The sequence below is a fragment of the Bombyx mori genome, chromosome 21, assembly GCF_030269925.1.
Source record: "Bombyx mori chromosome 21, ASM3026992v2".
In the NCBI taxonomy this organism is placed as follows: Eukaryota; Metazoa; Arthropoda; class Insecta; order Lepidoptera; family Bombycidae; genus Bombyx; species Bombyx mori.
The window spans coordinates 2145704-2159556 of NC_085127.1; the positions used below are offsets into that span (position 1 = coordinate 2145704).

The 13853-nt window shown below is 39.1% G+C and overlaps 1 protein-coding gene across 1 annotated transcript in view; it reads left to right on the forward strand.

Moving 5' to 3' along the window:
- Positions 1 to 2058: 2058 nt before the first annotated feature.
- LOC101744698 (ankyrin repeat domain-containing protein 29) overlaps positions 2059 to 13853 on the forward strand; it is an 86228-nt gene continuing 74433 nt past the window's right edge. Inside the window, exon 1 of the mRNA XM_038018384.2 lies at positions 2059 to 2210. The gene's annotated coding sequence lies outside the window, so the exon portion shown is untranslated. The remainder of the gene's footprint in view (positions 2211 to 13853) is intronic.

A 13853-nucleotide genomic window follows, 5' to 3' on the forward strand; every position in this document is an offset into this window, starting at 1 on the left:
TGCACCGGTGTTCGAATCCCAGGTGGGTATAAATTTTTCTAATGAAATACGTACTCAAGAAATGTTCACGATTGACTTCCACGGTGAAGGAATAACATCGTGTAATAAAAATCAAACCCGCAAAATTATAATTTGCGTAATTACTGTTGGTAGGACCTCTTGTGAGTCCGCACGGGTAGGTACCTCCACCCTCCCTATTCCTGCCGTGAAGCAATAATGCATTTCGGTTTGAAGGGTAGGGCAGCCGTTGTAACTATACTGAGACTAACTATATCTCAAGCAGGTGACGCATTTACGTTATAGATGTCTATGGGCTCCGATAACCACTTAACACCAGGTGGGCTGTGAGCTCGTCCACACATCTAAGAAACAAAAAAAAAATAATTGCAATCCGTTACCTTGTATTGCCGATTATTATCCTCATTCTTGTAAGTTGGAAACGGAATTTCTAATTTTTTTCTCTTTGGTAACCCCTAAAGCACGTCCCAAAATCAAATCAATATAAACACAAACAAACAAATAAAATAATATGTAACAAAGAAAAACCGTTTGACAACAACAGAGGGGAACAAATGTACTGAAATATTTTATCTGTTTATATTAAGCAAACAAAAATAACACGACGTTGTATATTGTGAATTACTTTGATCCGCGTTCACAATATTTACTTTGGTACACGTGTCGGATACACTTGAGACTATCGTTATACAATAAGGAACCAACCTAATATCCCCAGGTGGGTGGCGCCTTAGATATTAACGGTAGGCAGCGGCTTGGCTCTGCCCCTGGCATTGCTGACGTCCATGAGCGACGGTAACCACTCACCATCAGTTGGAACAGCGCCCGTAGCGGAAAACGTAGGCAAACGTTACAACTCCATACAAATTTGAGTTAACTTTTACGCTATCGCGAACGTTAAAAAAACTCGCACTAAGTACAAAGTAACACCTCACAACGGGCCCTGAAACCGTCCACCCATCTACTGCAAAGAACGGTTTGAAGGTTGAGGCAACTGTTTTACTATAAAAATTGGGACCTTAGAACCCATATCTCAAAGTGGGTGGCGGCATTTACGTTGTAGATGTCTATGAGTTCCGGTGATCACTTAACATCAGGCCGTGAGCTCGTCCACCCATCTAAGGAATAAAAACAAAAACCCAGTTTAAAAAAAGTCTTTTTTTTCTTACCTAAGCTGATGGTCTTGAGAAACCATTTCAGCGTAGCCTTAACTAGTAGGTGAGCTCACGGGGCTCAAACCTGAAAACGTTGCTAACACTAACCCTAGCGTAGTGTTTCGTAGAATTTACCATCAGATCGGAAGCGCGACCCTCTGAGAAGATCCGGCGAGAAACTCAGTGGGCCGTATCTATGGGTTAATTTACTCGCCGAGCCCTTCGTCGCAAGCGACGGGTTCGACGAGAAGGGTGACCGGCTCGAAGTTTGTTAAAATAGGCAGCGGCTTGGCTCTGCCCCTGACACTGCTGACGTCGATGAGCAACGGTAACCACTTTCCATCAGGTGAGTCAATGATAGTTTGTTTAAAAAAAAACATATTAAATAAGGCAGCACGCACTACGGTATGTATGATTGTGCTACGAAAATGTGTATTTCGCCTAATTGACTGGCGATATGTGAGTCGACTATTATCAAAGCCGGTAATGTGACTTTTGGACAAGTATTGGTAAATCAGAAAAACGAATTATTGACTTTGTATTCCATTGGCAGTCACAAAACTCTTCTGAACGACATCTTAGATAAATAACAGGTTAAGTATTAACCTTTATTTAATGCAGGTTTTGAACCGTATTATTTGAAGGAGACGATTATATTCAAATCAAGCTGTATTGACATATCAATAACATTTTTTTGTCCAAATGCACAGATTGCCACCTTTGATAATAGACGACTCATATATAAGTTAAGGCAGCACGCACTACGATATGTATGATTGCGCTACGAAAATGTGTATTTCGCCTAATTGTCTGGCGGTATGTACTGGTATGTAGCTCGGCGAGGAAGCGGCAGATCTACAGGTTTTCAGTCTGCGGGCGACTACGGCGTAGAGCGCGCGCTTAGTTCGCATTTGAGATAGCAGCGCTTTTGTTTTTATTTGACATTCGATTTGTTCGCGGTGTTGTTTTTTTTTAAAGCATCCGTACAGGAAACCCAATCGTATCGATTCGTTTTTCGATAAAATTTACACAATAAGGGTGAGTTCAATTTGATTTTTTATTAGTGTCTGTTCTTTTAAAAACAAGTTAAAACGAATTCCACAAAGTCGCAAAAAAACACGGTAGGTACGGCTCGTGTTTAATAAGAAAATTATATATCTCATCGTCTTCTATAGCCTTTCCTTTTACAATGTATTATTCTTACTAAATTTATTACACCACAGATCAAAATATTTTCATTCATAAAATTATAATAATAATAAAATATTTAAATAATTAAATAGAAGTGAGATTTTCCTCATCCGGTTTCTGGCAACCAGCTTCGCTCTTTAAGCTTAGTTACTTTTTGTATCATTTAATTATCAGAATTGAGAAAATTTAATTTTATTCAGTCGAACTATCTCGAATAACTAAAAGATGATACGCTTGTAAAAACAATTTTACCTAAACATCAGCCCGCTGAGTTTCTCGCCGGATCTTCTCAGCGGGTCGCGATACCGATCCGATAGTAGATTTATTTGCGAAGCAGCTGCCCTTGAGTTGTTAGGTCTCCTTCGAAGGCGCTCGGGCAGCTGTTAGCAAATCCCGCACCTCCTGGCTGAGCCTTTGCTCGCCCACCTGTCCTGGTGAAACTGGAAAGGCCTCCGGGCCACCAGTAATCATTTAATCATTAAAAATCTTGTAAAAACATTAAGTAAAGATCCGTGACCGATTCACTAACAGAACTTCAAATCCTTTAGGTACCAAGTTTTATAACACGGGTGCATGAGGAGCTTTCACAATGAAAGCGCGCTGACTGACTGAATGAGCGGATGAGCGCTATGACATGTCCTTCTTTAAAAAAGGCTTGTGGAGAGTATTAAGCGGTAGGCAGCGGCTTGGCTCTGCCCCTGGCATTGCTGAAGTCCATGGGCGACGGTAACCACTCACCATCAGGTGGGCCGTATGCTCGTCTGCCTACAAGGGCAATAAAAAAAGAAAAAAAGAAAGTAGAACACCGAGCTATGAAATTGAAACCGTGGATTACGTTTATATCATCGTCTGATTGCCCCTAAATCCTAAATCTTGCAGTAGAGTGTAGGACACCGGCATGAGTAGATACTATAGTGATTACGACTGTTAAGAGGTATTCACGTATTCGTATTCAAAAGTGGGACGGTGGACAACACACTGGAACGAAGACTGTAGAGACTTTAAAATAAGTATGAGCTATTATAACTCTGGACATCTTTTTTTTTTCGTTTTGTTTTTTGATCGGACGGAAATTGTAGGTCTTCTGCTTACGCGTTGGACGCAATGATAATCTGACTATGAGCACTTGAGGTTCAATGACTCGCGTCTTAATCTCGAATCAGATAGGACTCAACCGAGGCACACGCTCGTCAGCGACGTGTTTATCATATTCTAGATAGGAGCTACAAGTCGGCGGAGATAGGGAGGCGATCTCTATATCACGGAACAGGTCGTGACCACGACTGCCTTCTCAGAAGCCGCAGTGCTCCTGCAACGTATTCGGAATAACTTCGAAATGTAGGATTTTGTTTCATTGTTGTGTTCTTGTGACATGATGTTTTAGTTCCAATTATGTTGGGAAAATTAAATCACATCAAAAATAAAATAATAAAGAATATCCGTACTAAACAAAAAATCAACGATGTTTCCCAAGAAATTTTCGCAAATTACTCCCGCCTCGCGCTGGAAAGCTGCGAAGTTGGAAAACAAAAAGTTTAATTTTTCAAAGCTCTCAAAGACAGCGAAGCCGGGATCCCTTCATGGCAGCTCTGTGTGTTCACGTCTCTGTAAAGTTGCTCCATTTTCCACTTTTCCTTCTTGCGAACTCATCGTAATGCTTATGTGTCCTACATAAGTATTTCGTAAATCGATTATGACAGATTGCTATCGATGCCTTTCTTGTACGAAACCTTTTTAAGAATGCAATTTACTGGTGGTAGGACCTCTTGTGAATTCGAGCGGGTAGGTACCAACACCCTGCCTATTTCTGCCGTGAAGCAGTAAAGTATTAATTGACATGGCTTAATTAAATTATTGAGATTGGTGGAATACCTCCGATTTGGGACAAATTAATGTCGATGAATCTTACAAATCTATACTAATATATAAATTTGCCGTGAAGCAGTAATGCGTTTCGGTTTGAAGGGTGGAGCAGCCGTTGTAACTATACTGAGACCTTAGAACTTATATCTCAGGGTGGGTGGCGCATTTACGTTGTGGATGTCTATGGGCTCCAGTAACCACTTAACACAGGGTGGGCTGGGGGTGCGTCCATCCATTTAAGCAATAAATAAAAAAAAAGTAACCGTTTAATATTTGAAATTCTCTTACCATCTAAACCTCAAGTCAAACTGTCAGACGTCATAATACTTTTAGTTCTTTCCGAGTGCAAAGAAACGTAAATGACAAGAAATATTTTATAAAATCCGGTAATTAGTACCTGTATTCCAACCCACACTATTACATCTAATATCGATCGACCTTAGTCGTCCATTACCACGAAAATTATAGAAACGTTCGGAAATAGTAAGTTTTTATAAATTTTATTTCCTACCTTTTCAATTGCACCATATGGGGCTATTTTATCTGCGCCCTAACGGGAAAAATAATAACATGAAAACAATTAAAACAAGACTCGAAGAATTAAATCTAGCAAATGCGGAAGTGAAAAAAGTGGCCTAACTTGTTCTGAAGAGAACGAATTTACATCTTCAATTCTCAAGTCACATTCGCGGGCCTAAAACTACGATTTTTTTATTGTCTTTATAGGCAAACGAGCATACGGCTCACCCGACGGTAAGTGGTTCCATTGCTCATGGACGTCAGCAATGCCGGGGCAGAGCCAAACCGCTGCCTACCGTTAAGTACTCTCCACTAGCCTCGTTCGAAGTAGGATATGTCATGATAAGTAAAAGTAATAATTACACACAGTGACAAATTTGATATAGTAAGCAGCCCTTAAATAGGATTAGCTATTCTGTTGTGGGTGTGAGAAATACACATTCAATCAGTGATACCAAAAATATCCGATAAAGGAGCTATAAAGGAGGATACCTCCGTCTGGCGATCAATGTTGGACCACGAGAATTACGGTGACTAACTAATCTGATTTCCTTTTTTCTTGATTATTAATTCAATTGAAACGTTGTATAGTTATTATTGGCATTCACTGTTAGTACCGCCATCGTACGATGACGAATTAGGATGTTCTAAAAATCTTCGCGTACAGTACCCGACAATAAACATTGCACATCGACATGAAGAATGAGACAGTCCACTAATTTCGCCTGTCGCATACTACCGCATACTACCTGTGTGATCTTTGTCAGTCGTTGTTCAAGTACGACCCTCATACATAACAAGCTGCTAGTGTCATGTTTTTTATTTATTTATTTTTATTTATTGCTTAGGTGGGTGGACGAGCTCATAGCCCACCTGGTGTTAAGTGGCTACTGGAGCCCATAGATATCTACAACGTAAATGCGCCACCCGCCTTGAGATATACGTTCTATGATCTCAGTATAGTTACAACGGCTGCCCCACCCTTCAAACCGAAACGCATTACTGCTTCACGGCAGAAATAGGCAGGGTGGTGGTGCCCATCCGCGCGGACTCACAAGAGGTCCTACCGCCAGTAAAAATGTTCTAAAAATCTTTGCGTACAGTACCCGGCAATAAACATTGCACATCGACATATAGAATGAGAGAGTTGACTGATTTCGTAGAGCATTATACGCTTGTCGCATACTACCGCATCGCACCTATGTGATCTTTGTCAGTCGTTGTTCAACTACGGTCCTCGTAAATAACAAGCTGCTAGTGTGATGTCAAATCGATGCGTATTATTTATTGTCAGGTACTGTAACATAGAGGCGAAATATAGCTACGTTAATAATAAAATAAAATCACCTTTCAAACAACACGGACCTCGAATTACGGTACAGGGCCCTTCGTTGCGAACTCGAAACGGTTCGAACGTCTCCCACTAGACGATAAGTGGGCCCCTTGTTATTCCGTGGCTAATGACACCTCGTTATTCGGACCGTCCTTTTACCGCGTAATGGGGTCAGAGTAATGATTTTTTTTATTGTTTCACATTCATTTCGGAGACGTCCGTCGGCTGGGTTCGGAATTCGGAATTTGGTCGTTAAAAATAATAAGGTTGTTCAATTGTGAAGGAAACACTGAACACAGGGATTAATTAATTGAAAACAGTCGTCATACTAAACAATGAATGCTTCTACTCTCTTATGAGTGAAATCGTCGTGGCCTAACGGATAAGACGTCCGGTGCATTCGTGTTGAGCGATGCACCGGTGTTCGAATCCCAGGCGGGTACCAATTTTTCTAATGAAATACGTACTCAAAAAATGTTCACGATTGACTTCCACGGTAATAAAAATAATAAAAATCAAACCCACAAAATTATAATTTGCGTAATTACTGGTCGTAGGACCTCTTGTGAGTTCGCGCCGGTAGGTACCACCACCCTGCCTATTTCTGCCGTGAAGCAGTAATGCGTTTCGGTTTGAAGGGTGGGGCAGCCGTTGTAACTATACTTGAGACCTTAGAACTTATATCTCAAGGTGGGTGGCGCATTTACGTCGTAGATGTATATGGGTTCCAGTAACCCCTTCACACCAGGTGGACTACGAGCTCGTCCACCCATCTAAGCAATAAAAAAATAAAAAAATCTACGTTGTAAAGTGTGTGGGTGTATTCTCAACATCAAGTGGGCCGTGAGCTAGCTTATATACAAATTGTATAAATGGGACCACACGAGAAGCAACAGCTATCAAATAAAATATAAAAATCGGCTCACTGAAAACAGTTCTGGGGTAACAAGCATAAAAAATAACGTCAAACTGAAAATTTCCTTTTTCAAAGTCACTTAAAAATGAAGTAAAATGTCAAATAGAACGTAAAACTCGTAAACACAGCTCATCACAGCGTTGAGGAACGCACTGTTCTGACCAATAAAAATTTATTGAACCAATGCAATTGCATTGTTAAAGCCACTTTTATTTTTTAGTTTATTACTTTATTGTGCCGATGTACAATAGCAATTTCCTTTGTCAGATTTTACTAAATGACAGAAATATTTAGCTTAAATAAATGTGTTTCCAAATTAATTCGCTTATTATGTATGTTTTCATAAAGTATTCAAACTCGAAGCTATTCACCGTAAGATCTAATTTATTTATATTTATATTCACTTTGATCATTTCAAAGTTCAAAGTAAGGAAATTAGATATTCGACATCTCCGCAATCTCCGGTACGCGCGGAAGAAAAATATGTTTTGTTTTAATTTTTTTTTTCACTTTATAAATAAATAAGTGCTTCTGTCTTCATTGAATTGTATGCGGTAGCTATCGCATAGATATAGAAAAAAAAAGTAGTAAGATCAATATGCCGTAAAAATAGTGTCAGTCAATTCCACCGATCTTTATCTAAATTACACCTAAAAATTTTAGATATTGTTTGTGAGATCACGAGTAGTCATTTTTACAATCACACCACCTGTCGGTGGTTAGTGAGCATTGACGTGTTTGATATTGTCGATGTCCATAATCTGTAATATCTGCCTTAGACACACAAGCACTGGTAGCTTTTAACAAATCTCACAAGGTACAAAGTTATAAAAGACCCTACCTAATAAAACAATACGACTGAGTCATAACACAGCCTGATGTACCAGGTCACCATAAATATGTAGGCATCTGTAACCGCAAGCCCACTTCGCGTCAAAGGATTCACTTTTACGACTAGCAATGTCTGCTAAGTATTTTGAAAAACGTTGTTGTTTTTGTTTCGTTCTTAAATAGATTTTATTATGAGTTACATGTGAGTTAATTGAGCACAAAATATAATGGTAACAGTAATTTAAGTTTACGGATTTAGTTTGTTAATAGGCAAATTATTGTGACATCGGTGGAATACCTCCGATTTGGGAAAAATTAATGTCAATGAATCTTACAAATCTATACATATAAAAATGAATTGCTGTTCGTTAGTCTCGCTAAAACTCGAGAACGGCTGAACCGATTTGGCTAATTTTGGTCTAGAATTATTTGTGGAAGTCCAGAGAAGGTTTAAAAGGTAGATAAATATGAAAATGTTCGGAATTAAATAAAAATAACAATTTTGTTTTTCCTTTGATGTGTCCCCCATCGGACGGATTCCTTTTGTTTGTTTTAAGTTTATTTAAATATATTAATACTAGCGACCCGCCCTCGCTTCGCTTCGGAAACATTAAAACACACATGAAACAAAAAAATAAAATAAAAAAAAATTTAAAAAAAGTAGCCTATGTTCATCAGGGACAATGTCGGCTTCTAATGGAAAAAGAATTTTTCAAATCGGTCCAGTAGTTTCGGAGCCTATTCGAAACAAACAAACAAACAAATCTTTCCTCTTTATAATATTAGTATAGATACGTGAAACAAAAACTTTGTATCCCTTTTTACGAAAATTGCGCGGACGGAGGAGTATGAAATTTTCCACACTTATAGAGAATATATAGAGAAGAAGTGCACAATGCTAATATTTTTTTTAAATAATGCATAAAAGATACATTAAATCAATAAAGAAAACATTACACACACTACATACCATGTATTTGACGCACACACGCATGCATACTATTTATTGTCAAACTTTTGTTCTTGACGTCTGTTGTCAAATTGAGAATAGATTAAATATTGTTTGTCTTTGTTAATATTTTTTTATAGTGTAATCTTGGCGAAATTTGTGATTATAGAAGTATAAAATACAATCATAATAGGGTACAAACTTACAATTCCAATTAATTATAGTCGAATTTCGACTACTGTGGGACCTCTAATTTAAACAAAAGCTTAGGTCTTTTATTTATCTATTGACGCACTTCGAAGTCTGCCGGGTCAGCTAGTGATATTATAATAATTGCAACTCAGTCACAATATAATAAGTCTCGTGGGCTGGCTATTATTAAAATTTACTTTGTTTGTTGTATGTTTGTAAATGATAGCCCACCTAGTGATGATCGGGTGATCGGTTTATTATAATATGAGGTCAAAATGCCAACTGTAATATACATATTAAGATTATTTGCTACTTGTACAAAATACCTACAATTAAAACTCTTTACAAGTCGGTATTCAAGTCGTTATCAAGTATCAAAAATGTTCATTGAATTTATTTTGTGAATTCAGCCGTTCAAAGAAGAAAATTGAAAAGTCCTTGAGGCGCGCTTTGAGTGAAAATTTCGAATTTTAATAAAAACTATACGATAAAGAAGTGCCTTTCATTTTCTTAATAGAAATTATTATATTTTTACACTCAGCAAGAGGGCAAACTCGTTCGTAATATAAAAATATATATTTACCACACTTTTTTTATTTAATTATGGGTTTATCCATCAACCTTGCAACCCACCTAGTGGTTGCCGGAGTCCATAGACATCACGACGCGTGACCCACCTAGAGACATGAGGTCAAACTCTCGATTGAAACGTGCGAGCTTAAAATACGCCATATTTCGGAAATTTACGGGTACGAGTACGCTGGGCGTTTTATCCTTTATGCCACGATGACTTTAAAGAATTTTTGCTCCTTAACAATACTCAAAACGAAGGCAGCAACTATTTTCTTTTGGTACGGTAATTAAAAAGAATGAAAAGTTCACTTCTGGCTTCAATGTGAAGAACATTCGCGTTTTGGTGTTGACTATTCTCAGTGGGTCGCGTTTCCGGTCCGGTGGTAGATTCTGCGAAGCACGGCTCTTACTAGGGCCACCTATACGTCAAGGAGAATCTGAAATAACCTCTCAAGGCTATCAGCATAGGTAGGAAAAAACAAGAAAAAAAGGTGTTCACTCGCACTAAGCAATATCTGTGTGCTTAGTGCGAGTTTTTTAACGTTCTCGATAGCGTAAAAATTAACTAAAACTTGTATGGAGTTGGAACGTTTGCCGCTAGAGACCGCTGTTCCAACTGCATACAAATTTGAGTTAACTTTTACGCTCTCGAGAACGTTAAAAAACTCGCACTAAGCACACAGTGCCACTCATCTCTCCATCTTATAGAAATTATAATAATACAAAAATTTATAAGAACAATTTCTGCAAAACTCCACAAGGATTGTTTTTCGATGCGGATCCAATTATTTTCGGAATAGTTGTACGTGGAACCAAACTGAATTTTCGTTTAGATCGGCAAATGATATCAAACTAATCGGGTATTCATGAAAAAATGTTTCACATTTATAATAATATTGTTCGAGCTTCCCACTGAAGCGATATTTCGCAGGCCTCTTAACACCTACAGACTACGCCGGATCTTCTCAGTGGCTCGCGATTTCGATACGATGGTAGATTCGGTGAAACATTGCTCTTGCTACAACATATGTTGGCTAATTCTCTCAGGCTAATCTTCGTGAGTTCGCCCGCCTAACGATGTGAAATCAGAATAGCCCCTTGAAGCTAAAAAGGTGCTTTTAGGTACCACAAGCACCGGTCACCGTGCTCGTCAAACCCGTCGCTTGCGACGAATGGCTCGACGAGCGAATTAACCCACAGACACAGCCCACTGAGTTTCTCACCAGATTTTCTCAGTGAGTCGCGTTTCCGATCCGGTGGTAGATTCCGCGAAGCACTGCTCTTGCTAGGGCCAGTGTTAGCAACACTCCGGTTTGAGCTCCGTGCGCTCACCTACTAACTAAGGTTACGCTGAAATAGCCTCTCAGGGCTATCAGCTTAGATAGGAAAAAAAACTGACCAGGAAAGTCGAATTCTGAATTGCATTGTTTAATTAATTACTTAACGTTCGAGCCGGAACGCACGACTCCATGATATTAGTAGTACTCACCTGTGGGAGCTCGACCATTCCAACAGTAATTACGTAAAATTTTTGAACAATTCTTAGAATAATTGTCTCTGAAGCTTCTCTGAAGGATTAAAATCAGGAATGAGGTTAAATGACAGAGAACTAAAATCGACGACATTCCTCAGAGAGTTGGCAAGTTGAAATGGCAGTGAGTTGGATATAAATGCTATAGAACCAACGATCACCAAAGCAGACTGGTTCTTTATCGGCAAACGTAATGTGGGATGCAGCCTGACTAGGTGGTGCCATGACCTTCGATGGATGGCCGGCTGGAAATGGATGGGGACAGTGGAAAACCGGCCTTAATGAAGTAGACAGGCCTTTCGTTAGTAGTGCACGACTGTGGGCTGATGATGATGATGATGATACTTTCTCTGGCGAAGTTCTCCTTTTTAAGCCGACTTTAAGAGGAAGTTCTCAATTCCATTTGTTTTTACAAGAAGCTAACTACATTTGGATACAGTAATCTAATCCTCTTCGTCCATTAAATATTTAATGGGAACCACTGACGCGGGTACGGACCAGTCAACAAATTGTTGTACGATTAGGGATCCGTGAGCTGAATATTCAAGTATGACAGCGAATCACTTCGAATTATTAACTAGGCTTAACCGACTTCAAAAAAGTAGGAGGTTTTCAATTCGACAGTATGTTGTTTTTTTTATGTGTAACAAACTCATAACTTTTGACTGGGTGAATCGATTTTGATGATTATATTTTTATTAGAAAGCTGACGCTTCCCGTGTGGCTCCATTTCAATAGTCTAGTTCTCATAATGGCATCCATGAGAAAACCATATGAGTCTTAAATTTGCATTAAGTACGTGCGCGACAAATAGATAAATAACTCAATATCACGTCAACCCATTTCGATGATTATTGTTTTTAGTGTTATATTAAATTAGTTTTGGAATATCTTTTTTTTCTATTTGAAGTCGGTTTTTGTTGAAGCATGTCTATTTACAATTATACTATTTATTTTTATCCTTAATAGAGAAGATGGTTGACCCTTATTTGAAAATCTCATCTTCGTATTGTATACTTAAATTTCAGCATTCGGCTTTTACTTCCTTAGCTTTTAGTTTGGGGTTCTTCTCCCCTCTCCCTTGGGTCAATAATCCTCAATGCTAAGGATCATGGCGTCCTTTGATAACTTTATCCTGGATTATCGTGCGTCAGCTCTACCTTTTTTTTGTTTTTTTTATTTCTTAGATGGGTGGACGATCTCACGGCCCACCTGGTGTTAAGTGGTTACTGGAGCCCATTGACATCTACAACGTAAATGCGTCACCCACCATAAGTTCTAAGGTCTCAGTATAGTTACAACGGCTGCCCCACCCTTCAAACCGAAACGCATTACGCAGAAATAGGCAGGGTGGTGGTACCTACCCGTGCGGACTCACAAGAGGTTCTACCGCCAGTAGAAGTATGCAGAAGAGTCTTTTTCTGCATACCTTGCCTTTTACCAGCAGCTTTTCTAAATTGTCACCTCTCTTTCTGGCAATGTGGTCAAAGAACTCAAAATTCCTCCGCGTGCGTTTTCCTCTCATGGCAAGATATAGCTCAAGACAAACAAGCGGTCATAAATGAAATTGATAGATACTGTTAGCTTTTCGATGTGTGAAGAAGAACACCTTAGTCATCCGGTCACCAAGAAAACTGTCAAATATTCAAAACATCGGAAATAATATAATGATAACATTATTAAACCCAAGATTAGACCGTAAAAGTGGGTAGGTAATTATATCTGCGACTCGAGAAGGCCGTAGCGAATATCTATATAATATAATAACTATCGAACAATAAATGTTTAACTACATTATCGCTAATGAGGTTATGCTAAAGTTAACAGAATAAAGATAGTCTATGAATTCGTTTATCCATGTAGTTAGAATAGCATGTTTCCCGTACATGTCCTTCTTCAAAATAGATATGGAAGGAGTCTTTTCATCACCACTGGCATTGACCAAGACAAATTCACATACTTATGTACGACCTCCTGGAAAATATCAGCCAAAAAAAAATTTATTATAGTATACAGGTTGTAGTAGAGGGGCTACCGTAATTGGGGACACGTAGTAATATTTTTGATTGCAGACACGAAAATAATGCAAAAATAGGTATTTCTACTATAGAGGAATAGAAAAACAGAAATATACATGTATAATACTATGCAAAGACCGGCGTCGCTAAACTATTAGTAGTCTAATAGTCTAATACCATCGCACCGCCCGCCACCGGAGTAGAGTTCATCCACACTACCTGGAGCCACTGCGGTCATCCACAGTGCGTTTCCAGAAATCTTTTTTGCCACGTACCATCCGGCTATGGAATGAGCTCCCCTCCACGGTGTTTCCCGAGCGCTATGACATGTCCTTCTTCAAACGAGGCTTGTGGAGAGTATTAAGCGGTAGGCAGCGGCTTGGCTCTGCCCCTGGCATTGCTGAAGTCCATGGGCGACGGTAACCACTCACCATCAGGTGGGCCGTATGCTCGTCTGCCTACAAGGGCAATAAAAAAAAAAAGTCTTTCTTAGTAAATGGTAATGGTAAATTACTGGTGGTAGGACCTCTTGTGAATCTGTCCGGGTAGGTACCACCACCCTGCCAATTTCTGCCGTGAAGCAGTAATACGTTTCGGTTTGAAGGGTTGCCGTTGTAACTATACTGAGACCTTACAACTTATATCTCAAGGTAAATGGCGGAATTTACGTTGTAGGTATTCATGGGCTCCGGTAAACACTTAATCCCAGGTGGGCTGTGAGATCGTTCACGTAGCTAAGAAATACAAAAAAAAAGAATATTATGT